The sequence below is a fragment of the Schistocerca serialis genome, chromosome 9 (genome assembly GCF_023864345.2).
Source record: "Schistocerca serialis cubense isolate TAMUIC-IGC-003099 chromosome 9, iqSchSeri2.2, whole genome shotgun sequence".
Classification (NCBI taxonomy): domain Eukaryota; kingdom Metazoa; phylum Arthropoda; class Insecta; order Orthoptera; family Acrididae; genus Schistocerca; species Schistocerca serialis.
The window spans coordinates 339,834,549-339,862,422 of record NC_064646.1 but is presented as its reverse complement, the minus strand read 5'-3'; the positions used below and the strand labels follow the sequence as shown (position 1 = coordinate 339,862,422).

General features: G+C 47.9%; 1 protein-coding gene across 1 annotated transcript in view; it reads right to left on the bottom strand.

Moving 5' to 3' along the window:
• The window catches only part of LOC126419604 (uncharacterized), a 1,338,018-nt gene that overhangs the window by 15,211 nt on the left and 1,294,933 nt on the right, over positions 1-27,874 (bottom strand). The window contains exon 15 of the mRNA XM_050086792.1: positions 5,851-5,941. The gene's annotated coding sequence lies outside the window, so the exon portion shown is untranslated. The remainder of the gene's footprint in view (positions 1-5,850; positions 5,942-27,874) is intronic.

The window sequence follows — 27,874 nt, the reverse complement described above, 5'->3', positions numbered from 1 at the left end:
GCAGCTGCTCGAGCGTCATCAGCTAAAACATCTGGTAAAGTAGATGGCAGGGACAGGACAACACGAGATTGACTAAAGCGGGGACACGACAATAAAACATGGCGCACTGTTAATGCCTGACCACAAGGGCACTGCGGGGCTGGGTCACCTGAGAGCAGGTAGCGGTGGCTAAACCGGCAATGCCCAATCCGCAACCTGGTCAGAAGGACCTCTTCTCGCCAAGATGGTCGGGAAGAGGTTGTCCAAGCAGTTGGGAGCGGTTTTACTGCCCGGAGGTTGTTTCCTTGGAGGGATGACCAAGCATCCCACCACAATGACACAAGCCTCTTACAAACAACCCCATGAACGTCAGATGACGGGACACAATGGGAGGCTGGCCGAGGCAGGAGGACTGCAGCCTTGGCTGCAGCATCTACAACCTCATTCCCAGGCACTCCTACATGTCCGGGAACCCACAGAAAGCTGACAGGAGAACCATTATCAGCGAAAGAATGGAGGGACTGCTGGATCCGTTGAACCAAGTGATGGACCGGATAGGGAGCTCCAAGGCTCTCAAGAGCACTGAGTGAATCAGAGCAGAGTACATACGATGAATGGCGGTGGCGGCGGGCATACTGAACGGCCTGATGGAGAGCAAAAAGCTCGGCCGTAAAGCTGGAACATTGGTCGAGGAGCCGGTATTTAAAGGTGGCGGCTCCGGCGACAAAGGCACAGCCGACACCATCATCAGTTTTGGAGCCATCGGTGTAAATAATGGTGTGACCGGCAAGTCGAGCATGAAGTCCGACAAACCGTGAGCAATACACTGCAGCCGGAGTACCCTCCTTCGGGAGTGAGCTGAGGTCGAGATAAATATGAACTGGAGCCTGGAGCCAAGGTGGTGTCGGGCTCTCACCCTCTCTGAAGGTGGTAGGGAGGGCAAAATCCAATTGTCGAAGCAGGCGACGGAAGCAGACTCTGGGGGGCAGCAGGGCAGACACATACAACCCGTACTGATGGTCAAGAGAATCGGCGAAGAAGGACTGATAAGAGGGGTGGTCGGGCATTGACAACAGCCGGCAGGCATACCGACACAGCAGTATGTCACGCCAGTAGGTCAATGGTATTTCGGCAGCTTCAGCATAAAGACTCTCGACAGGACTAGTGTAGAAGGCTCCGGTCGCAAGACGTAACCCCCGATGATGGATGGAGTTGAGACGGCGTAAGAGGGATGGCCGAGCAGACGAGTAGACGTAGCTCCCATAATCCAGCTTTGATCGGACTATGGACCGATACAAGCGAAGCAGGACAGTGCGATCCGCTCCCCAAGATGAACCACTAAGAACTCTGAGGACATTAAGGGAACGTGTACAACGGGCCGCCAAATAAGAGACATGCAGAGACCAACAAAGTTTCCTGTCCAATGTGAGCCCTAGAAACTTAGTTGTTTCCGCAAATGGGAGAACAACGGGACCGAGATGTAAGGATGGCGGAAGGAATGCTTTATATCGCCAAAAGTTGATACAAACCATCTTCTCTTCAGAGAACCGGAAGCCATTTGCCACGCTCCATGAGTATAGGCTGTCTAGACAACACTGAAGGCAGCGCTCCAGGAGGCATGTTCTCTGGGCACTGCAGTAGATCGCGAAGTCATCGACAAAGAGAGAGCCTGAGACATTAGGTGGAATGCAATCCATAATTGGATTGATCACAATGGCAAAAAGGGCTACGCTCAAGACGGAGCCCTGAGGCACTCTGTTCTCCTAGAGGAAGACGTCGGACAGTACGGAACCCACACGTACCCTAAACTTTCGATCCGTTAAAAAGGAATCAATAAAATGGGGCAGGCGACCGCGTAGGCCCCACCTGTGCATAGTGCGGAGGATACCTCCTCTCCAACAGGTATCATAAGCCTTCTCCACATCGAAGAACATGGCTACAGTTTGGCGCCTTCGCAAAAAGTTGTTCAAGATGAATGTCGACAAGGTCACAAGGTGGTCAACAGCGGAGCGGCGGCGACAAAAGCCGCATTGGACATTGGTAAGTAGCCGTCGAGATTCAAGAATCCAGACTAACCGAGCATTAACCATGCGCTCCATCACCTTACAGACACAGCTTGTAAGAGAAATGGGGCGGTAACTAGAAGGAAGGTGTCTATCCTTCCTGGGTTTGGGTATAGGAACAACGACCGCGTCACGCCAACGCATGGGGACCTGACCTTCAGTCCAGACGCGATTGTAGGTACGAAGAAGGAAGCTTTTGCCCACCAGAGAAAGGTGTTCCAGCATCTGAACGTGAATGGCATCTGGCCCCGGAGCAGAGGACCGGGACAGTGCAAGCGCACGTTCGAGTTCCCGCATAGTAAAGGGGGCATTATAAGTTTCCAGATTCAGCGAGTGTAAGGAAGGTCGCCGAGTCTCTTCTGCCTCTTTCCTGGGAAGGAAGGCAGGGTGGTAATGGGCGGAGCTTGAAACCTCCGCGAAAAACCGGGCGAAGGTGTTGGAGACAGCCACAGGATCAACAAGGACCTCATTACCTGAGGTCAGGCCAGGTACCGAGGAGTGGGCCTTAATGCCCGACAGCCGGCGCAGGCCACCCCAAACGACAGAAGAGGGAGTAAAACTGTTAAAGGAGCTGGTGAAAGAGGCCCAACAAGCTTTTTTACTGTCTTTGATGACTCTACGGCATTGCGCTCGGAGTCCTTTGTATCCAATACAATTCGCCAACGTAGGATGGCGGCGAAAGGTGCGTAAAGCACGTCGTCGAGCATGGATAGCGTCTCTACAAGCCTCATTCCACCAGGGGACGGAAACGCGACGTGAAGAAGAGGTAGTACGAGGAATGGAACGTTCATCAGCATTGATGATAACAGCCGTGAGGTATTCGACCTGACTGTCACAACTGGGAAAATCGTGGTCTGGAAAGGTCGCCAGGGAGGAGTGAAGTCCCCAGTCAGCTTTCGGTATGTTCCAGCTCGAAGGACATGGGGATGGGGTGTGGTGCAGGAGACGAACGACACAGGGGAAGTGATCGCTCGAATAGGTGTCAGAAAGGACATACCACTCGAACCGATGGGCAAGAGTGGTAGAACAGATCGAGAGGTCCAAGTGGGAGTAGGTATGAGTAGAGTCCGAGAGGAAAGTCGGGGCGCCAGTATTGAGACAGACAAGATTGAGATGGTAGAAGACATCTGCCAAGAGTGAGCCTCTTTGACAGGATGCAGGAGAGCCCCAAAGGGGATGATGGGCATTGAAGTCGCCAAACAATAAAAACGGCGGAGGAAGCTGAACAATCAGGTGCATCATGTCAGCCCGACTAACTGCGGATGACGATGGAGTGTAGATGGTACAAACTGAAAAAGTAAAAGCAGAAAGCGTAATACGGACAGCTATTGCTTGGAGTGGGGTGGTGAATGGGATGGGATGGTAATAGACATTGTCCCAAACGAGCAACATGACCCCACCATGAGCTGGGATACCGTCCACAGGGGTGAGGTCACACCGCTCCGAGGTATAGTGGGTAAAGGCAATACGGTCAGTCGGCGCAACTTGGTTTCCTGGAGACCAAGGACGAGCGGACAGTGCAGGCGGAGGAGCAGTTGTAATTCCTCCCGATTAGATCGAATACCTCTTATGTTCCAGTGTAACAAAGCCATCGCTAGTCAAAAGAGGGGGAACGAGATGGGGAAGAGCTGGTCATCTCGACGGCCGCGGAGGGCCAGGTTTCGAGGGAACAATGCTACAACCGGCGTGAGGCAGATCCTGTTCCATCAAGTTGTCGCCAGCTGTGGCCGCTGTCCCGGGTTGTGTAGGAGGGGCAGCATCATTTGCCGACGAGAGGCCAGCTGAGCGCCTGGCAGCAGAGCATCCCGGCGAAACTGAGGACGGCCGGGAGCAGCGACTCACGGATGGAGCATCAGACAAAACGCGCCGGGATGGAGAGGGGGATAGAGACTACTTCTTGGAGGCCTTCTTGGAAGTCCGAGGAGGCACAGGGATGGTGGGCTGGACCCGAAGAAGGTCCTCACGCGTGGGGTCCGTTTTGGAACGCCGGACCTCGGAAGCTGGGGTCCGGGTCCGGAACGTTTCCCCGATGGACGCCTGAGAAGAGGATCACTTCTCAGGCGGCGGGGGGGGGGAGGAGGAGGAGGAAAGGTGGCCCCTGGGGCAGAGGGGGCGGGGCCGCGGGGGAGGAGGATTTGGAAGGGAGGGATTTGGGAGGCGGAGGCATAGACCCCGGATGGGGGGAGGAGGTGGAGGGGGGACAGGATAGGGGTGAGGATACCGTGGAAGGAGTGGACACGACTGAGGCAAACGAAGTGGTCAACGTCACGGGATGGAGGCGGTCATACTTCTTCTTGGCCTCAGAATAAGAGAGACGATCCAAAGTTTTGAGTTCTTGAATCTTCTTCTCCTTCTGATACACGGGGCAGTCTAAGGATCTAGGCGAGTGGATGCCAGGACAATTAACGCACTGAGGTGGTGGGGTGCATGTATGTTGCTCACGAAGAGGACGTCCATAATCGCCACAAAGGGGCTCAGTCTCACACCGTGACGACATGTGCCCAAAGCGCAAACACCGAAAACAGCGCATAGGAGGCAGGACGTAAGGTCACACATCGCACTGATAGCACATCATCTTTACCTTCTCTGGGAGAACGTCCCCCTCGAAGGCGAGGATAAAGGCCCCGGTGTCGATGCGACGGTCTTTGGGGCCGCGCTGGACTCGCCGGACGAAATGCACGCCTCGGCGCTCCAGGTTGGCCCTGAGCTCCTCATCAGATTGCAGCAGGAGGTCCCGATGAAAAATAACCCCCTGCGTCCTATTCAGTGCCAGATGCGGGACAATGGACACTGGGATGTCCCCTAGTCGGTCGCACGCCTGGAGTGCCGCCGACTGTGTGGCGGAGGTGGTCTTTACAAGAACGGACCCCGAACGCATCTTACAGAGAGCCTCGATTTCCCCGAAGATGTCCTCAATGTGCTGAACAAAGAACATGGGCTTGGAGGTGGCGAACGTCCCCCCATCGGTTCGAGAACAGACCAAATAGCGGGGGAAGTACTTCGCCCCAAGCCGGCCGGCCTGTCCCTCCTCCCAGGGAGTGGCCAAGGGGTAAAGGGCAGGAGAACCAGAACCAGAGACAGTACCTTTCCTTTTGAAAGACTCGGCCGCAGAGCGACCTGTTACGTGTTGACGTTTCATCTGCGAAACGTCTGCCCCGATACCACCCACTACGACCAGGGGCTCTCCCCATGGGCGCCACCCAGCCTCAGCAAGGGCCACCTGGCAGGATGACCGTTGCCGGGAGTCCTGATGCCCCAAGGAGACGGGTATCTACTCCTTGACCGACATGGGGAGGGTGCAGCTCAGGTATCGGCAGTACGATCCCTGTGTTGTCAGGGGGCTACAACGTAGAGGGTACATGACGACCCCACCACAACGGGCTGGCTACTGTGCTGAATTTCGGGTGACATGAAAAGTCCATCATGATCGTAGGTGCAGACGGGGACGCACTATGGGTGTAACTTGTACAACCCATCAGGCGTTTAGGCCCTATTTGAGGAATAGTGGGTATGGTGACAACGCCGTTACAATGCTGAGTACCAAGGTCTTAGTGCACTGAGGACCAGTGGTACACCATGTAAGGCGTCCTTCCCCAAAAGGCTTGTACTTCTGTAGAATTTTGAAAAATGGAGGTCAAACCCCAAGGGGGACCATCACATGGAAGGCTGAAACGGTTGAAACTCCTTTTAGTCGCCTCTTACGACCGGCAGGAACACCTCGGGCCTATTCTTACCCCGGACCCGCAGGGGGGAGAGTGGGGAGAGAGAGAGAGAGAGAGAGAGAGAGAGAGAGAGAGAGAATACATACTGTCATCATCTTTGTAGATATCCAGGATGGTGTTCCACATGCCATCCCTCTGAACCCATGAAGAATGATCCTGGATTATATGGAATGGATTCTGAAACAGCAAGAAAGACAATCTTTCATAAAATATCGATAAATACGAATTTATATTTGAAATGAAAACAGTAATTTCGCGTGCAGTATGTACTTATAAACAAGAAGATGTGCATTATTCACGAAAATTATGGCTTTTACAATTACGAGATATAAATATTTCAAATTGAACGAAAAAAAGGATGATCATGGCGAGACTCAAACCAGTATTCCAAGAACTGCAGATGATTTTCAGTCTACTACGCTCTACAACCACTGTCAATACTTGACTCAACTGTGTCAAATTCAGTCCTGCATTGCGACAGTCAGAGCACAACAGTACAGAGACTTACTGTACACGATTTTTGAAATAAAAGTTTCATAGCTAAAGCGTGATTAAGTAAAACATTGATGGCAGTTAATACATTATAATATATTAAAGGTTCCTTCAACGTAACTTAGAAATATTATATCTAATACACAAGTAGGACCTACTTCCAAGAGCGTACCAACATCAGTGTACATGTGTTACGGTTTCTGACCGATCATAGCGTCTGTGTTTGTTTACATCAGGTTTATTCTTATTATGAACAGAGTATAGTGTGGGTGCGCCAAGTGTAGCTTCACCAAATGTGTGAAATCAACCGCCAACTGTATCAGCGCTGGCCGGCCACCTGCAGGAAGTGTGCTGTGCACACGGCACGATTTCCGCCACACTGTCTACCGACCTTTCTCGTCTACATATACGCGCACACCAGCGCTGACTCACAATAAGTTCTTTTAGTTCGTACCGCTCACGTCAATTGTTCTGTGTACTGCTTGTACTGTATCTTCTGTATGATTCTTTTGTCCTGTTGTACGTGGATGCGCGAGAGGTTTATTTCTGTTATTGTTCAGAGGTTTATGAATAAAGCCATATTTGTGTTACTTGAGCCGGTTTTGTGTATTATTTTGTTACTTAACGATTGGTAACGAGTTTTGAACGGTTTCCAAGTATGCTGTCTATAACTGCGGTTTCATCAGGTTTAGTCATTTGGACACCGTGCTAACAACCCTGATTTTACAGCTTACTTCTTCAGTGACCACTTTTTTGGCTTCCAGTAATAGACAGGGCACCGGTCTACCCACCGATTTTTCCTCCGTATGATGATTTAGCCGAGGATTGGGGAGCTTACGAAAAAACAGACAGCATTTTTTGGCTTTCGGTGTGACAGCCTCTAATTTGTGAGAGGCCTTATTTCTCTCGTGGATTCCATCTAAGGTGTATCAATTACTGTCAGCTCGCCTCTGTACAAGAACCAGCAGCTCTCACTTTTGATAACACGGGCAGTTTATTATCCAGCTACCATCGCAAAAGAATGCAGGTCGTAGCGGAGTCTGATGAATTCTACTGATGCCGAACGAAACCAAACCAGTCATATCAGGGCCTGCCCAGCCTATCTTCACGACCTTAGCCGTGTCATCTTCCTCTTACAAGACAGTGGTTCGTTCCATCAGATTTTTCGTGGTTGCTGATGCCGGTGTTGAGAACTTGTTCGCGATGGACGCATTTCACGCATTTTAGATTTTCCATCTCTGACGCAGTTCACATTGTGTCCATTCCGGTAGCGTATTCTCAACTGGAAACACTGTTGCCGGCCGAAGTGGCCGTGTGGTTAAAGGCGCTGCAGTCTGGAACCGCAAGACCACTACGGTCGCAGGTTCGAATCCTGCCTCGGGCATGGATGTTTGTGATGTCCTTAGGTTAGTTAGGTTTAACTAGTTCTAAGTTCTATGGGACTAATGACCTCAGCAGTTGAGTCCCATAGTGCTCAGAGCCATTTGAACCATTTTTTGAAACACTGTTTACGGAATTTTCAGACTTTTTATGAAGGTATAGGGCATGCTACGAATTTTTCTGCTCGTATTTCTTTGAAATTCATGTCTTCGCCTTGTTTTTGTTGTCTGCATCCGATTCCTGCCACCCTACAAAATCACGTGAAAGCAGAATTGGACAGACTTAAATCTCTAGGGGTGGTGAAACCTGTTATGGCTATTGAATGGTCATCTATGCTAGTTACAGTTCGGAAGCCGTGGGGGAAACATTACTACAGCCAACGAGCAGTCGTTCGTGAACACACATCCTCTGCCACGCCAGGAGGAACTGTTAGTGAAAATATTGAATGGCCAGTGTTTTTCTAAAATTAATTTGTCTGAAGCATGTCTGTAGGTTCCTGTGGACAAAGAGTCTCAGCAAGTTCTGGTTTTGAATACTACTTTTGGTCTCTCAATATTACAGCATTACTTTTGGTGTAGCTAGCGACCTGCTATTTTTTAACGATTTTTAGAGCAACTGACTACGCCTGTCCCTAGCTGCATTAATTATCTGGATAATATTGTTGTCAAGGGCTCCTCCACGGCCGATCACTTGAAAAATTTGCGCACTTTGTTTTCTGTCTTGCAGTCTGCACCTTGTGAAATCTCAGTTGTTTCAACCTTATATTGTTTGAGGTTCGAGGTCCCACGAGATGGTGTTCGCCCCCTGCCAGACGACATCTCCGCTGTTACATGTATGCCTCGTCCTTCGTCCGCGAAGGAGCTTCAGGCCTTCCTACCGAAGATAGCCTACTACCACAGATTCCTGCCGAGAGGTGACCTCATTGGCCCACTCGCTACTCTTGGTACGCAAGAGTGTACCTTTTTGCTGGAGCCCGGATTGCAAACATGCTTTTTCAAATGTTGAAATACAAACTACTCTCCGCACCTCGCTTAGCTATGTTCCCTCCGGATCAGCACACAGTTTTGGCAACTGATGCCTCACGGTACGGTCTCGGCCTGCTCCTAGTGCACCGATATGCCTAAGGCTCTGAACAACCTGTTGCTTTCGCCTCTAAATGTCTTCCACTTTCAGGTGGAAAAAGAGGCTTTTGCCATTGTTTAGGCCCTCCAGACATTTCATGTTTCTTTTATGGGTCCAAGTTTCCCCTTACTACTGACCATAAGCTCTTGGTTTTCTTGTTTAGCCCTTGCCTGAAAGGCAGCATAACGTCTACAACGCTGGATGCTGTTCTCGTCTTGCTACAATTACAAAATCCATTTTCGACCTATGTCTAAACATGCCAATGCTGATGCCTTGTCCCGACTTCCTGTGGGTCCTATTCCCAATTTTCATCATGAAGATCAGCTTTGCTTCCATATTGATATTGGAATGCAGCCCACGGTTGAGGGTTTCCCAATATGTGCTCCCGCTTAGTAGCTGCCATTACCGAGCAAGGTGGCGTAGTGGTTAGACACTGGACTCTCATTCAAGAGGACGACGGTTCAATCCCGCGTCCGGCCATCCTGATTTAGGTTTTCCGTGATTTCCCTAAATCACTCCAGGCAAATTACAGGATGGTTCCTCTGAAAGGGCACGGCCGACGTCCTTCCACATCCTTCCCTAATCCGATGAGACTGATGACCTCGCTGTCTGGTCTCCTTCCCCAAAGAACCCAACCAGCTGCCATTGCCGGCGTTCCAGTTCCCCGCCAGGTGGTTCAATTTGTTTGATAGAGCTGGTCAGAAAACCACCAGGTCGAACTTCGGACCCACTGCACAATTTTTTTTTCTTGCGTTACCACTTTTTTTTTTTTTTTTTTTTTTTGACGGTGTTTTGGTGCTGTCCACAGAAGACCTCTCCTCCAGAGTAGACTTTTCCATTGTGTTACGGCGCGAAGTTCCACACTTTCTTCACCAGGCACACTAAACTACACTCCTGGAAATGGAAAAAAGAACACATTGACACCGGTGTGTCAGACCCACCATACTTGCTCCGGACACTGCGAGAGGGCTGTACAAGCAATGATCACACGCACGGCACAGCGGACACACCAGGAACCGCGGTGTTGGCCGTCGAATGGCGCTAGCTGCGCAGCATTTGTGCACCGCCGCCGTCAGTGTCAGCCAGTTTGCCGTGGCATACGGAGCTCCATCGCAGTCTTTAACACTGGTAGCATGCCGCGACAGCGTGGACGTGAACCGTATGTGCAGTTGACGGACTTTGAGCGAGGGTGTATAGTGGGCATGCGGGAGGCCGGGTGGACGTACCGCCGAATTGCTCAACACGTGGGGTGTGAGGTCTCCACAGTACATCGATGTTGTCGCCAGTGGTCGGCGGAAGGTGCACGTGCCCGTCGACCTGGGACCGGACCGCAGCGACGCACGGATGCACGCCAAGACCGTAGGATCCTACGCAGTGCCGTAGGGGACCGCACCGCCACTTCCCAGCAAATTAGGGACACTGTTGCTCCTGGGGTATCGGCGAGGACCTTTCGCAACCGTCTCCATGAAGCTGGGCTACGGTCCCGCACACCGTTAGGCCGTCTTCCGCTCACGCTCCAACATCGTGCAGCCCAGTGGTGTCGCGACAGGCGTGAATGGAGGGACGAATGGAGACGTGCCGTCTTCAGCGATGAGAGTCACTTCTGCCTTGGTGCCAATGATGGTCGTATGCGTGTTTGGCGCCGTGCAGGTGAGCGCCACAATCAGGACTGCATACGACTGAGGCACACAGGGCCAACACCCGGCATCATGGTGTGGGGAGCGATCTCCTACACTGGCCGTACACCACTGGTGATCGTCGAGGGGACACTGAATAGTGCACGGTACATCCAAACCGTCATCGAACCCATCGTTCTACCATTCCTAGACCGGCAAGGGAACTTGCTGTTCCAACAGGACAATGCACGTCCGCATGTATCCCGTGCCACCCAACGTGCTCTAGAAGGTGTAAGTCAACTACCCTGGCCAGCAAGATCTCCGGATCTGTCCCCCATTGAGCATGTTTGGGACTGGATGAAGCGTCGTCTCACGCGGTCTGCACGTCCAGCACGAGCGCTGGTCCAACTGAGGCGCCAGGTGGAAATGGCATGGCAAGCTGTTCCACAGGACTACATCCAGCATCTCTACGATCGTCTCCATGGGAGAATAGCAGCCTGCATTGCTGCGAAAGGTGGATATACACTGTACTAGTGCCGACATTGTGCATGCTCTGTTGCCTGTGTCTATGTGCCTGTGGTTCTGTCAGTGTGATCATGTGATGTATCTGACCCCAGGAATGTGTCAATAAAGTTTCCCCTTCCTGGGACAATGAATTCACGGTGTTCTTATTTCAATTTCCAGGAGTGTATTAACTAGGAGACGAGCTTTTTTGCCAGGCCCTTCTCACTTTTTTGAGCGCCTATAACTTCATGCCTATGGGTGAATGGACCCGGGCTGAGCTGCTTTCTAGCCGGCAGCCACAAACTGCTGCCTGTGCCACACCTGTTGCAATGGACTTAGTATGGCCACTTTCCGCTGGGATTATAGGTGTGGGTGTGAGGGTGACCGACCCAAGTAGATAGTGGACACTGTTGTCCATTGCCGGGGATGCTGCCTTTGTGATGTCCATACCTATGGTGGGCAGGTGGCACGCCATTTTGATCAACTACAGCCCCGCTTACTGCCAGGACCTACTAGTTAACAGGTGCACCCCTCATCGCCACAGCCCACCCCTCCACCCTCTGTCTCAAGCTCGCCATCGCCTGCTGTGGAGGCACCCCTAGTCCACTGGCCGCCTCCTCGACTGGCTCCCTCACCAGCATCATCTCAGCAATCATCGCCAGGGGGTCGAGCCACAGACGCTGCATAGGTGGTGATGGTTTGCGTCGAGGGGGCACTCGACGACAAAGTCATCACCGTCTGACGAAAAGTCAGCATGCAAATCTCATGGAGGAACAGCTTATAATGTATTAAAGCCTACCGTCCTTCCCCATCAAATTAACGCTGCATAGGCCCACCACCCTCAGGTATGTGAATGTGTCTGCATGTTTCTACCACATCCTCTGGTGTCCGCTAAGCACATCGTCCCGCCCTCGCCACTGGCACTGGCTGCCACTCCTGATCCGATGTGAGGCCGCCGGTGTCTGTCCATTGCCTGCGTGCCCTCTTTGCAAGTGGGAGAAGTGTGCTGTATCCTCCGACTAATGCATATGTGTGTTTATGTGCGCAGTGTAGTGTTACCATATCTGGTACTTAAATCAACCGCCAACTGCATCAGCGTGGGCCAGCCAAAGGAAGCCGCCTGTGGTAAGCGTGTACGCAGCATGCTCTCCTCTGTGGCATCTACCAGCGCCTTGCGCCTGTATGCACTGACTACCGCTCACTATGTTACTTTAACTTGTACCGCTCACATCGGTTGTTCTGTGTATCGCTTATGTTGCAGCTTCTGTATGTTTCTTTTGTCTTGTTATTTGTGGAGTCATGAGAGATTTCTTTCCATTACTATTCAGAGGTTCATGAATAAAGCCGTATTATGTTACTTTGATCAGTTGCGTGCATTACTTGGTTACTACACATTTCATTTCCGGCACTTGCAGGGCTATCAGCTATTGGCTCATTAGCAGGAGGGGTTACTGCTATAGCCTGAACAGGCAAAGAAAGCGCAAGATGCAGAGGAGGAACCATGTGAAACTAGAAGGCATAATAGGGTAATTGGAGTCCGTAAAGGAACTGGAACTCCACAAGAAAGGGCTTGGACTGTTCGCAAAAAGGACAGCAAGCTTATAGCATTACTATGAAACAGGCCACATACAAATCCAGATCTGCATAAATTCGTCACAAATTTTTACTCATTTTGAATACAGTTTCATGGAAGTGTCACGAATATCCACTCCTTCCAGAGACATCCAGACAAACATGGACAATCAAAACATCAGTTCAACTAGAAACATCTCAATTTATTATTTTGGTGACGCAGCTAGACAGGAAGGGGTACCTGAAAGAGGATTCGACCGTGTTTCAGAACTGTAAACTAATCAATGCTAGAGTGTGCCTGAACTCCAACTTTCATCCATATAATAACTTACAGCTTGACTGGAATAAAATCGTGCATAGCCTTCCTACTATGATATTTATGGCAGATACAGATACACGCTCTGTACAAAGCAGTTTAAAGTATTAGTACCCATAGTGGTGAAAGATTGTTCAGAACAAAATGAGGCTGACTGTAGATATACCTATTGAATTTGAATCATCACAAAATTCACTCCAGGCACCACAGCATGCGCATCATTGCTATATGACCACCTCGTAAACTTTCACCTCTCACAGGAATGGTACAGTGTGTGGTATAAATTTAGAGGTATTGCGCCACAAGGGATATATTTCATAACGACACCTAAAAGTGTACACATTGCTACAAATAGATGCGTTTTACGTTAAGTGTGGACCATCAGTGTTTCAGAATGTTGCATTCATTGCTTTCTCATTTCTCCAATGCAGTAGTAGTATTAATGAGGTTTCCCACAATTATCACTTAACCAACATGATTTAGCATAGTAAAGTATGCCAAAGACACAAAAAACTACATGGTTGATGTGATTCCACCATGGAAAATGTCTAGGTTCAAATGGTTCTGAGCACTATGGGACTTAAGATCTGAGGTCATCAGTCCCCTAGAACTTAGAAATATTTAAAACCTAACTAACCTAAGGACATCACACACACCCACGCCTGAGGCAGGATTCGAACCTGCGACCGTAGCGGTCGCTCGGTTCCGGACTGAAGCGCCTAGAACCGCATAGCCACACCGGCCGGCGAAAATCTCTAGGATGCTGAGGAGGTTTTTTATGAAAATATGGTAGCATCACTCGAAATCTATTATTGCACAGGCTGCATAGCCTGCATCAAAGGGACCTGTGCCAAATAGGGGATCTAAACATATGCAGTCAAGGGCAGCATGAAGGGTTAGAGGTTTGTTTGACTCGTGTGTGTGTGTGTCACAGCTATGCTAACGTAACTTAACTGGCAAACTCTTGGAGACAGATGTAAGTTATCCCGAGAAAGCCTACTTACAAAGCTTCAAGGACAGGCTTTAAATGATGATTCTAGAAATCTATTACAACCCGATAATTATCAATCACATAGGGATCATGAGGACAAGTTTCATTCTTCCCACACTCAGTACACACACAGAATGGGAAGAAACCCTAGTAACTGGTACAATAGGACATAACCTCTGCCATGTGCTTCGCAGTGGTTCACTAGTGTAGATGTAGAGAGGCTGTAAGAAAGTGTTCTGGTTGTGCGACATCTTCAAGAATCTTGAGTTCGAAATTTACAACAGTACAACTTTCCATCGATTCATAGACTCAAGCAAATGTGTGGTAATGGCAATTGTGAGCAGATGCATGCTTCAGATAATGTACAAATACTCTTAAATTAGGTTATCAATGAATGATAATGTCTTTTAAAAACTGCGTATTTATTTTTATTCAGCTCCTCCTATTCCTCTTATAGGTTAAGGACGTTGCCTACGCAGTTCGTCATGGAGCAACACAGCAGGTGGCACCTGTCCGGTATCACTGCAGCCGCTCAGATATCTAAACGCGTTATGCCTCTGTGACGCTGTGACGTGTGTACCTCCACATGTCAGATAGGGTGGTGCACAGCACGTGTGTGCACACAAGGTCAACAGTTACCTGTCAACCTCTCTCTGTGGTGAATGGGCCGCGTGTAAAAATGCTTGATTTACAAAACCAGTGCACATGGGGCGTGTGTGCATTTCCAGCACAGTTGGATACCAAGGCGACACGTTTCGTGGCGTGTCTACAACACAACGAGACCAGTGTCTCGCTGATTTCAAATAATTCGCACAGCCATGTCATAGAGAAATACAAGTTGCATCAGCATTACTCCAACTGCGAGCTGTGGCTGGTACGCTGGCAGTCTAGATAACGCCAACTATAAGCAAGTCGTGCTGAGTGGCTCCTGTTCACTTCTGTCCAATTGTCATTGATGGCTACTGCACCAATATGAAGTGTCAGTCTCGCTTCTTTCAATATGATGGAGCGAGTAAGCACTGACATTGTCATGTGACCATGATGAGGCCGCAAACACATCGTCACTATTCTCCGATGACAGAACAATAGTTTTCCTCATGAACGATTCAGGCGAGGTTGAATGGAAGTACATGTGTCTGACCTTTTTTTCCTGAATACAATTATACCTATGTATGAGTAGGATAACAGCAAGCGGGATAAAATTGGCCCAGCCAAATCACCGCAATACTCAACCTGAAGTCATGAGGCTTTGGTTCGATTATGAAGAATCAGTAAGTAACATTTCTCCTCCTCCCACTACTATGCAATACTTACGATGCAAATGCTTGTTTTTTATTCTAAATGCACTTGATAGAAAATAGCGAAAGATGTTGACGTTGAAGAGAACAGAGGAATATTACAATCATTAATAATATTCCAAATGATGATGCCAAGTAGTTAAAATTCCTTATTGGCTATGCAGATGTCAATGAACCTCAGTGTAACCTTCAGAAATGATTGATGGGTGCATGTGTCTACTGTGTGTTACAGGCTACTAATCAAACTCACTTCCTTTTCAAGAGTAGTGAAACTTTCGAGAGATGGAATTGCTCCAACAATAACAACACAGTGGCTGGACCCGACTATGATGTCTTCATCACAGGGGCCCGGTCCTCCAACAAAGTTTCATTCACAAGCTGCGACAGGGTCATAAACGAAACAATGACCGAAACTGTAGAATAAATTTCTTTATTTCACGTCTATGATCACAAACACCGTAGGTCCTCAGACTACCAGTTTCAGTCAGCAGTGACCATCTTCAGATCTGCAGCAAAACACAAATACGACTGGTGGCTGTCTACAGCTTAAAACATAAAATAGGCCATGAAGAAAAGTACTAATGACATACATGCGAAAATTACACACTTTAAATATGACGAGGCATTCCTGTTTTATAAAAAAACATGTCATAATACAATGAAGCCATAGTGGCATCGTCAAATGCTAACCACAAAATCAGCGCCAGCATCACCACACACATACAAATTCTGGTATATAATAGAGTCACCTTGTTAACAGTACTAGTGTTCAAAACAAACTACCGTACAGTAGCCACAAAATGTGTTGCAAGTTTGCCAGATGTTGCTGCTGTAGGCGTACACATATTCTTCAATGATATAATTATACGCTATAAAGCAAAAAGAAGAATACAATGAGTAATGTCTGTAGTAGGCTTCCCAGATGTAAAACTCATAAAATGCAATAAATTAAGACTCGACAAAAGTTGGATTGTTTAAAAAAAAGTGACCATTATTCCGATACACTCTGGTGGCGAATTTCAGATAAAAATAGAGAGGAATAAGTAATAACCAGCTCCATAAGACGTGGAATAAAGAAATTTATTCTAAAGATGCGCTCGTTGCAAGTAGGTCTGTTGATGATGCACTCACCCCAGTCAGATCCGTCGTGCCCTGGACCATACTGATACGGCGTTGGTCTGTTTGTAGCAGCAGCCATATAGCCCACTGTTACAAATTACCAGGTAAATCACGCAGTTCCTAAGAGTGTCATACTGGACCATTTTCGAAAAAGTGTGAAAGAATGTCTGCTAAGGCATTCAGCCGTGTACTTCACTTCCATGTGCACTCACTTGTTTCTGACGAGTTAATGTGGGATCAAGTTTTATCCCTCTTCCGAAAGGCATTACCGCTAAAAAAGATTGTATCCATGTCCAGAATGTTGCTGATGGATCCCACCGGCTCTCCCAGGTTCGAGTTGGCACTTCACTCAGCACCCCTCGAATTCAGGAGAACGTTATCCCACTGGGTCCTGTGTTAAGTGTTACACTCTTCCTCATAGCCATCAATGGGCTAGAAACCTGTGTTGGACCTCTTGTTATCCCGGCGTTTTATGTCAGTGATCTGCATCCCACTCAGTAGCAACTGCCGAGAGCCAGCTCCAAGCCGCCGTCCAAAGGATCCCTGCGTGGATAGTCTCCAATGGCTTACAGTTTTCTCCCTCTAAAACACGAATTATGCATTTTTTCATCGACCCTTAGTATGATACAATCTAGAACTTTATTTAGGCCACCAGCTCCTAGATACTCTAACACAGCTGAGTTTCTTGGGCCTTATTTTTGGTAAAAATATGATGTGTATACCTTATATTCGTCACCCAAAGACTACATGCATGCGGAAGCTTAGTGATTTCCACCTCCTGGCCCACACATTTTGGGGTGCAGACTGTGATGCTCTTCTTCATCTTCACCAAGCTCTGGTCTTGTCCAGAATAGATTACAGTACGCAGGTTTATGGCTCCTTCCACTCTCAAAATACTTGACCCTGTTCACCAGTGTCGGGTTTGTCTGGGTATAGGTGCCTTTCACACTATGCCATTGCCAGTCTCCTCACAGAAATGGGGATTCGCCTCTACAAATATGACGGAGCCAACTCCTAGTTTCTGATGCAATCGCCATTCGCCGATTCCCTGACCATCCTGTGCACCCTGTCCTCTTCGCAAACGAGGGATGTCTCTCTCTGATAACGACCCATGGATAGGATTGCCGGTTGGAATACATGTCACTCCCCTCTCTCAGGATCTTCGTATCCATTCACTGGAATGCACCCTGTGTATTCCCTTGCACATCCCCCCTTGGATGTTGCCTAGCTCATGGATCAGGACCGACCCATTCCAGGATCCTAACGTCCCTGTCACCCATATGGTCTTCTGATGTCTTGTACGTTCCATCATTGCAGAGTTTGACATTGCTACCATCTTCTACAATCATGCTCCTAAGACAATAGATAAGGTGGGATATGCCTTCATGTCTTCTACTGGCTTACAACACCATTTATTGCTGGGATCATGTAGTGTATTCACAGCAGAGCTGCCAGTCATTAACAGGGCTCTTCATTTTGTTACTCAGGGTTCCTCCATAGTGTTTTAATATGTACCGATTCAGTGAGCAGCATGCGGGCTATCGAGCGAGGCTACTTTCGTCAGCCTTTGGGGTCCGCTATCCATGACCTCTCTGCCCCTGGCAATGCCGTCTGCTCACTTGTCTTTCTCTGGGTTCCCAATCATGTGGGCATCCCAAGGAATGAACTGGCTGACCATTTGGCTAGAGATGCAGATATTTACCCCCATTCCCTTTCATGATTCCAGCTGCAAATATGCTGATCTACGTCGAATCTCTCTCTTTGCCCAAAAGTGGAATGACATCTGATGCTCTACTACTCTCAGTAACAAACTCCGCACAATCAAGGAGACTGCTGTAGTTTGGCCCTCTTCCTACTGCTCCTCTCGGAAGGAGTCCACTGTCTTACACTGCCTACACATTGGTCATACCAGGCTCACCCATTGTTTCCTCTTGCATAACAAACTCCCACCCCAACCAATGTGGCTGCAGAGCCAGACTGAAAGTACCCTTTACCTCCCGCTATTGGCCCTTCATACTAAGTATAGTCTTCCACAGCCCTTAAATTTTAATATTAGAAGACGATTCATGGAAGGTTGAACTGTTCCTCAGTTTCGTCCATGAAAGTGGTTTTTATTTTGACATAAAAGGTTTTACTTTATTCCTCGAGCAGGGGCGGGGTGGTTGTGGTTGGGATCTCTGTCCACGTTTTCTTGGTTGGGGACCCCATGGAAAAACCGCTCTCTAACCCCTTCGTTTTTCCAGTTTTTAGAGTTGGTCTACCCATTTAGCGTTCTACTGTGTGTATGTGTTAACTTCCTACTTTCATAGTTTGACTCCTCTCACTGGATCCCTCCACTTTTAGTAGACCCTGTCCCTTCCACGAGTAACTTTGAAATCACAGGACTGATGACCTCGCCCTTTAGCTTCATTAATCAATCAGTCTAACGATTTTCCCTTCAGGAAGCCATCAAAAACATTCAATGAATAGTTGTATAACGTATCCTTGGAGGTTGTTTATGTCTAAGAAAAGGATGTAGCTCAAATATTTCAAATGGCCTATGCTACTCCTTGCTCATCTGTGGGTTATTTGCCCTGGTGTTCTGTGTAAGCACTGGCCAAGTAGCCTGTGAATCTTGCATCTGAAAAGAGCAATAACCCACCGTTAGCCAACAGTTCAATGTAGAGACATCTTTTTTAACAGTGCGTCTCATGAAAGACATAGTGCGGTACAGTAGAAGGAAGATCCACAGCGTATGTATCCATTAATATACTCTGGAATTTCTCGAAGTCTGTGAGCAGCTGTACGTTTATGTACATGGACAATCTGGCGTGTTCCCCTAAATTAGAGATACTGAACTCCATCCAAACGTTCACTACATGCCCACACTCTGTATTCATTATGGCAGTGGCAGTTTACTGATGAATGCAATTATGTTGGGAAATGTGCTTTCTTCAAGTCTCTCCACAAAATCTGGATATTCCTAAGGAAAGACCTCACTTCTTTGTCACAAGCTGAAACTGTACATCAGGGCATGCAGCTCTGGTGATATGTATACCCTCCAAACGATTTGTCTCTTCACGTTCCGGAAAAAACACTTACATGAAACATAGTGAATCAAGGAAATGGAGCACTACTCTTGGCGTGATACGCTTGGAAAATAAAATATAGTTTCCTACATCCTCAGGTATGACTGACCTTATCACCTTTCAACCTAAAATCACCCAGGTGTTCAACAAGGAAGTGAGCATCATACCCACTCAAATTATGGAAGGAGAAAGATTTGTGTCATGGCAGTTTGTGTTTCAAGTTGCATGCTTTGTAAGCTGTGCTGCAGAACCTCCCCATTAGGAGACAGTGGTTTTTATGTGGAGTTTCTGCTTCTCTATCCAATGGCGGTCCACAAATGTGACAGTCAACTGCCAGTTTGAATAAGGCATCGTTCTCCTGCGAGTTGGTCAAGCATATGTTGCTGTGAAAAACCTCATCAACACTCATTGAGGTTCAAGTTTTTCGAGCTCAGAAAGCAACGTCACACAGGATTAAGATCCGAAATCACTGAAGTTAGATTCGTACACCATGATATACTGCAGTATTGGTACAAAGCTGTTTCTACCCAAAAGTACAATTATCCAGGATGGCTGCTATGACGCCATCAATGGTAGCCATAGTGACGTCATCTGATGACGTCATCCAAGATGGCGGATTTTTGTGGTAAGGTAGGTCAATTGGGCTACCTCCACTAACCTAATCTCCTACCCCAGAGAATAGCGGGAAGTTCAAATTTCATCTGAACAAAGCAGCCTCTACTAACGTAACAAAAATGGCTGGAAACAAATGGCAGTTGGGTTACCTCCACTAACCTAAGTCACCTGACTTCCACCTCATCCCAGGGATTGGTGAGGGAGGACTTAAATAATTTGGATGCAGTGCAGACATCCAGTGTGTTCACGATGAGGTCCGGACTCCAACTGAAATAGTACATAGTTCTGCTACCAGAGTGCACTCTCATCCTCAAGTTAATCCAGGATGGTGTCATGACGTCAGCTGCTGACCCAAGTACTGTTATCCAAGATGGCAGGAAAAAGTGTGCTTGCCACAAGGTCAGGATCTAGTAAACAGTACCACCTCCAGAAAGTGCCATCGTCCATTCTGTGATGTAATCCAAGATGGTGGGGGGAAAAATGGCAGGAACCAATAAGAGCCCTCAATCCAGTCGTGTTAGATTTCAGCCAGTAGGATGGCAGTATCTGGTGACATCATTAGAGGGGGTATAGGGGAGGCTCAGCAGCTCTGGGACCTCAGACTGTCAGCAGCAGCAGCATAAGAAGAAGAAGAAGAAGAAGAAGAAGAAGATGAAGAAGAAGAAGAACCATTAAGTGTCAGCAGCAGTCACACGTCTTTGTTCAGCAGCAGCCCTTGACATATACAAGCTAGCAGGATCGAGTGCCAATGTGCCAATCTCTGCCAAGTCCGGACCCGTAGCAACCTTGGCAGCCATCCTGTCAAGACCTCCCTCTAGACCCGTGGCGGCAACAACCTCCAGCACATCTGAACCAGTAGTGGCCATGTGGGATCCTGTAGTGCACATAGCCCACTTGCTGGAGCAGGACAAGGAGCTGCTGTCGTCCATCCCACTCATCGATTTGTGTGATGAGGACACTCGACCTACCCCTGACACATCGAATGCTACCGGTGGCCCTAAGGAACATCAAGATGGAGGACAGCACTGGTCACTGACATATGACCCATCCCAGCAGAACATCCCTATCATAGCAAAGCCAGAGAGTGCACATGTTGTGGATAAGAAGGCATCGAGTGTATTCATGCTTTTCACTTCCATGTACAATTTAACTCCCAGTGAAATGAAACGTGTAAATGTTGGTATAGAAGCACATCATGTGTGGGACTTACATGGGAGAATGGAAATGGAAAATATATCGAGGTGTGTTACAGTGTCAATTCCCGACTTCAACTGGGACGAAATATGTCGTGCAGAGCGCTACATCATTCAGCAGCTGACTACATTTGCCTTACTGGGGTGACAATTTCTATTACAACAGTGTATGATGACTGTGTATTAAGTGTGAAATCGGATGACAACTGCGCTTATCTAAGATATGCCTCAGTTATGAAGTTATACGAACTGGATACTGCGCTATGTCTTGCATTGAAGAGACTGAACCATTTGTTGCCGAGCATAGACTCTGCATACAATGATGATGTAAACTTCTTAAGTGTGCGTAGTGTACATGTCGACCATTTGAAGCAGCACCTTTGAATGTGAACGCTGAACCTAAAGAGAAATAGATCAAATGTGTGTGTGAAAAACCTGAGTACTGTGAGGCATCTATTGGCTTGAGGTAGATATACGTGGAATTTATTGCATGCAAAGAAAAGCTTTATTTGGCAAGTACTGCACAGGTGCGAAGAAGACTATATATTAAGAGTGTAATGATATTCCTGAAATACTACACCCTGTGTATGACATTTAAATAAATGAATAGATATTGTTTATAAATATAATCTCAAACCGTGTTTGTGTTGTATTTCTTACCTCTCTCATTATAGTCAAAGTATTACAATTATTAATATTTTTTTCAATGTTATACCAGTTATTGAGATAATGATTTATCGAGTTACTCTTCATTGGTAAAAGATATAGCTGTTTTCTCTGTGTAGTCAATATAGCTGTCGGTTAAGTGACTGTGGCCGCGGTGGTCTAGCGGTTCTAGGCGCGCCGTCCGGAACCGCGCGACTGCTACGGTCGCAGGTTCGAATCCTGCCTCGGGCATGGATGTGTGTGCTGTCCTTAGGTTAGTTAGGTTTAAGTAGTTCTAAGTTCTAGGGGACTGATGACCACAGATGTTAAGTCCCATAGTGCTCAGAACCATATTTTTGGTTAAGTGACTGAGCTACAGTGGCTACACATACTATTACTGTCCCTTCAAGTTTGTGTATTTATATATGTCAACTACTTGTCAGTACCTGGCATAGTTAGTATCATGGCAGGGTGGGTGAAACATCCTCATCACAAGGACTTTGTTGTCAGTGACTGGTCCTGTGAAGATGCAAAAGACGACCTGAAGAAGAAAAAGAATGGAATTCTCCTTCCTGATAATATACGAGCAGTTATTGTAGGTCCATTCAATTGTGGGAAGACTAATCCCCTCATGACGCTGCTAACACATGTAGATGGAGTCCGATATGAGCATGTGTGTGTTCTCAAAAACACTGTTTCAACCCAAGTGTCAGCTATTACAGGAGATATTGCGCGGTGTAGATGGTGTTACATACACGACATTCAGTGAAAGGCGGTATATCCCTCCACCTGAAAAAGCAAAGCCAAACACTGCTTTCATACCTGACGATGTTGCTGTGGAAAACCAAGACCAAATTCGAAAGTATTTCTGTTTCGGTCGTCATATGGGAGCTGATGTATTTTACCTGAGCCAAACATATTACAGAATCCCGAAGAAGTTGGTTAGGGATAATGCAAACCTCATTATAGCCTTCAAACAAGACAATCTGAATTCAAAACACATTTAACAGGTACATGTCGGAACTGACATGTCGTTCAATGAATTTGTGAAGATATGTGCTGATTGCTGGAATCATTCACATTATGGCTTTCTCGTTATTGATGAAACAAGAAAACTGAGTGATAGTAGGTACAGGCGAAACTTTCAAGAGGTTCTGCATATATAGCACGGTACGAGATGTTAGTACATCAGTCTACGCTACACCATGGACAAATTCGTGCGCATGTCTAGCTCTCAACCAGAGAATTGGTGTACACAGACAGAACATTCGCCTGTACATTTTTTTGTGGTTTTAGGGCGCATAACTACAATGGTCATTAGCGCCCAGACTAAGTTAAGAATGCACCGCGAGGCACAAGGTTAAAACAGCAACTAAAAGGGACAATGCTATAAAAGACAGACAGGCAGAGGATTAAAAAAAAACAACAGCATAATCAAATGTCAGACAGGTTTGTCAAGTTGATAAAACGATGAACGCGAGCAGCTGCTCCTGAGTCATCCGTTAAAATGGCATCCAGAGTACATGGCAGGCCAAGATCAAGACGCAGTGTATTAAAATCCGGACAGGACGTTAAAATGTGGCGGACCGTCAGCAATTGCCCACATGGGCAGAACGGCGCCGGCGCAGCCGTCAGCAGATGGCGATGGCTGAACCGGCAGTGTCCAATTCGTAACCGGGCCAAAACGACCTCCTCCCGCCGAGAAGGGCGTGAGGAGGACGTCCAAGCCGCGGGAAGAGGTTTCAAGGCCCGAAGCCTGTTGTCCGTAAGTGCAGCCCAATCGGCATGCCACGGCGATAAAATGCGCCAACAAATGACCCTGCTACAATCTGATGAAGGGACACAACAAGAAGCTGTCCGAGGCTGGAGGACCGCAGCCTTGGCCGCGGCATCTGCAGCTTCGTTCCCAGGGATACCGACATGGCCAGGAACCCACATAAAGCTAACCGGAGAACCGTCGTCCACCTGCTGCTGAAGAGAGCGTTGGATCCGGTGCACTAAAGGGTGAACCGGATACGGATCACTGAGGCTCTGGATGGCGCTCAGGGAATCGGAGCAGACAACATAAGCAGAGCCTGTACATGAGTGCCAAAATTCAGGCTGTTGTGCATGAAGTTGGAGGTATGCGCAGGGAACTAGAGACGTATTACCAGACTTTTCTGAGAACGGTGAATGGGTTAAACGAGTTAATCAAGTCGGTAAGAAAGTAACCGACTTAACTGAAAAGGTCGAGGCTATTGAGGGGAAAATAGATGTAGAGTTCTTTGTTGTTGAGAAGGGGGAGCAGGCACATAGTAAGAGGAAGAAGAAACATGAGTGGATATATAAAGCCTAACGCTGCGGAGATGTCTGATTAGTATACACCGTGATGTCGACGAAGCAGTACGTGATTCAAGCGCGGAAAGCAGTACGTGAGAAATTGCGGTTGCTGAGGTTAGGGCATATGGATCGACAGCAAACACTAAGAGACCTTTAAAACGGTGACTGAATCTCTCCTACAGCTCTCAGCAAAATGAAGAGCACACGGTAACGATGGTGTTGCCATTGACGAATTCATTATCCGCCACGCCCCTGGTCAAATAGAACATTCGGCGTTAGCAGGGGAAGATCGTACAATATGACAATATAGATTACTGATAGGCGGTTTGAGAGAACACCCAGCTTAATGAATCTTACTTTCCTAAGACGTACCAAAACATCTATAAATTATTTAGTTAACTGTAGGGAAACTTAACGTAAAATACTGCACATGACTGGTGTACAAAATATCACGAAACGCATGAGCAACAAGAAATATGAAATCATTATAAAACCAATACTTGAAGGCGAAAACAACAACAACAACAACAACAACAGCAGCAGCAGCAGCAGCAGCAGCAGCAATGGTATTGACATTGAGCGTAAAGCAGTGAACAATCATATCAGACAGTATATACACTCCTGGAAATGGAAAAAAGAACACATTGACACCGGTGTGTCAGACCCACCATACTTGCTCCGGACACTGCGAGAGGGCTGTACAAGCAATGATCACACGCACGGCACAGCGGACACACCAGGAACCGCGGTGTTGGCCGTCGAATGGCGCTAGCTGCGCAGCATTTGTGCACCGCCGCCGTCAGTGCCAGCCAGTTTGCCGTGGCATACGGAGCTCCATCGCAGTCTTTAACACTGGTAGCATGCCGCGACAGCGTGGACGTGAACTGTATGTGCAGTTGACGGACTTTGAGCGAGGGCGTATAATGGGCATGCGGGAGGCCGGGTGGACGTACCGCCGAATTGCTCAACACGTGGGGCGTGAGGTCTCCACAGTACATCGATGTTGTCGCCAGTGGTCGGCGGAAGGTGCACGTGCCCGTCGACCTGGGACCGGACCGCAGCGACGCACGGATGCACGCCAAGACCGTAGGATCCTAGGCAGTGCCGTAGGGGACCGCACCGCCACTTCCCAGCAAATTAGGGACACTGTTGCTCCTGGGGTATCGGCGAGGACCATTCGCAACCGTCTCCATGAAGCTGGGCTACGGTCCCGCACACCGTTAGGCCGTCTTCCGCTCACGCCCCAACATCGTGCAGCCCGCCTCCAGTGGTGTCGCGACAGGCGTGAATGGAGGGACGAATGGAGACGTGTCGTCTTCAGCGATGAGAGTCGCTTCTGCCTTGGTGCCAATGATGGTCGTATGCGTGTTTGGCGCCGTGCAGGTGAGCGCCACAATCAGGACTGCATACGACCGAGGCACACAGGGCCAACACCCGGCATCATGGTGTGGGGAGCGATCTCCTACACTGGCCGTACACCACTGGTGATCGTCGAGGGGACACTGAATAGTGCACGGTACATCCAAACCGTCATCGAACCCATCGTTCTACCATTCCTAGACCGGCAAGGGAACTTGCCGTTCCAACAGGACAATGCACGTCCGCATGTATCCCGTGCCACCCAACGTGCTCTAGAAGGTGTAAGTCAACTACCCTGGCCAGCAAGATCTCCGGATCTGTCCCCCATTGAGCATGTTTGGGACTGGATGAAGCGTCGTCTCACGCGGTCTGCACGTCCAGCACGAACGCTGGTCCAACTGAGGCGCCAGGTGGAAATGGCATGGCAAGCCGTTCCACAGGACTACATCCAGCATCTCTACGATCGTCTCCATGGGAGAATAGCAGCCTGCATTGCTGCAAAAGGTGGATATACACTGTACTAGTGCCGACATTGTGCATTCTCTGTTGCCTGTGTCTATGTGCCTGTGGTTCTGTCAGTGTGATCATGTGATGTATCTGACCCCAGGAATGTGTCAATAAAGTTTCCCCTTCCTGGGACAATGAATTCACGGTGTTCTTATTTCAATTTCCAGGAGTGTATATTACGACGACCTCAACGAGATAATAGACCGACTACGGCTGCTCCTGGCATCAGCTGCTGCAGGTAATACAACTCATTCGAATGAGGCTGTTTCAGTAAACTCTGAACTTACAGAGAGATGTATCATGGAGTAAGTATGGAGACAGTAGTTCGGGAACTGCACAAATCAGCACGCAAAACATATCCTCGAAGGCATGTTATGATTAAAAGTTTGGATGACTTGTGGCAAGCTGATCTTTTAGATATGTGGGAATATTCACGTGAGAATAATAGATTCAAATATATTTTAGTGGTTATTGATACATACTTCAAATTTGCCTGGGCATTACCAGTCAAAACAAAAACGGGAAGAAATGTCGCGGATGTTTTTGATCGTTTGCTACAGACAGGGACGAATCGATGCCCAGACAACATCCAAACCGATCACGGCGGAGAGTTTTGCAATAGGTATTTGAAGACCGTGATGCAGCGGTATGTAATGCATCACTACTCAACATTCACTTACCTGAAAGCGAGTATCGGGGAGCGTCTGAACAGAACAATAAAAGGTCGAATGTGGATGCGTTTTAACCTTCGCAGCTCATACAAATGGACAGATATCCTCCCACAAATAATTGCTCAGTATAATCGAACCAAACATACCACACTAAAAATGAGACCAATCGATGGTCGTGATAATGGACTCATGGATACGGTGTATCATGACATTAAGATGCTGTATTCACGCAGGCAGAAATTTAATGTAGGTGATTTGATACGCGTCTCAAAACACAAGACCACATTTGAGAACTCATACCTTCCCCAACTGGTAAACAGAGATATTTATAGTATCAAAGTTGCAAAGAACGAATCCTAGAACTTATATACTGAATGATGGTAAAGGTGAAGAAATTGCAGGCTGCTTCTACACCGAGGAGTTGCAGTAAACCTCGGAACCGGATTTTTTTTTTTTTTTTTCGTGGAGGTAGTCATAAGGTATCGTGAAAATAAAGCACTAGTCAAATGGCTTGGTTTTCCTGCTACACAAAGCAGTTGGACTGATGCCGACGATTTACTGTATAATCGGCGTGCATAGTCCACAACCACTGCAGTGGCATAACATGCGTGCTAGGAGACGCATTAGAGGCGGTGGTGGTGGTATTCTGGACAAACTGCCAGTGGAATTACACATCTCTGGGTATAACTACTGTGGATCTGGGGGAAAGCTTCAGAAACGCTTGGCGCGAGGTGATAAGGGGCTTATAATCTGTTCGACGATGCGTGTATGGACCATGATATTGCATACGCTGCAAATAAACATCTATCAAGTCGTCACACTGCAGACAGGATTTTTGCTGATAAGGGTAAGGCGATACGGAGAAGAAGTGATATTGGTGTAGGTCAACGCATCGCAGCATTTGCAGTTGATAAAACCACGCGAGGAAAAATTAAGTTGGGTTTAGGAGTGATGAATTTCAAGCGAGTTATGAATGCTGCACTTTGTGCACTAAACAAAGACAAGGACGGGAAGCAGAGCTGTTTAAAGAACTGTATCCAGACAGCGATGTATGGAGTTAAAAACGCACTGAAGCAGAAACATGCGGGAAGAAGAAGGATTGGTTAAAGCACCTCGAGTTCTACCAATACCCGAGACATCTCGCGGTTTTATTCCATTTCTCGTCCCAGCCCTCTCCGCGCTCTCGGCGGTAGGTTGCCTCGCTGGTGGTCCAGCAGCTATCGCTCAAACTGTCAAGAACGCGCAAAACTCCCAAGCACAGATAGAAGAGGCAAGAAGACATAACCGCATGATGGAAGCCGCAGCCATCGGAAAAGGACTATA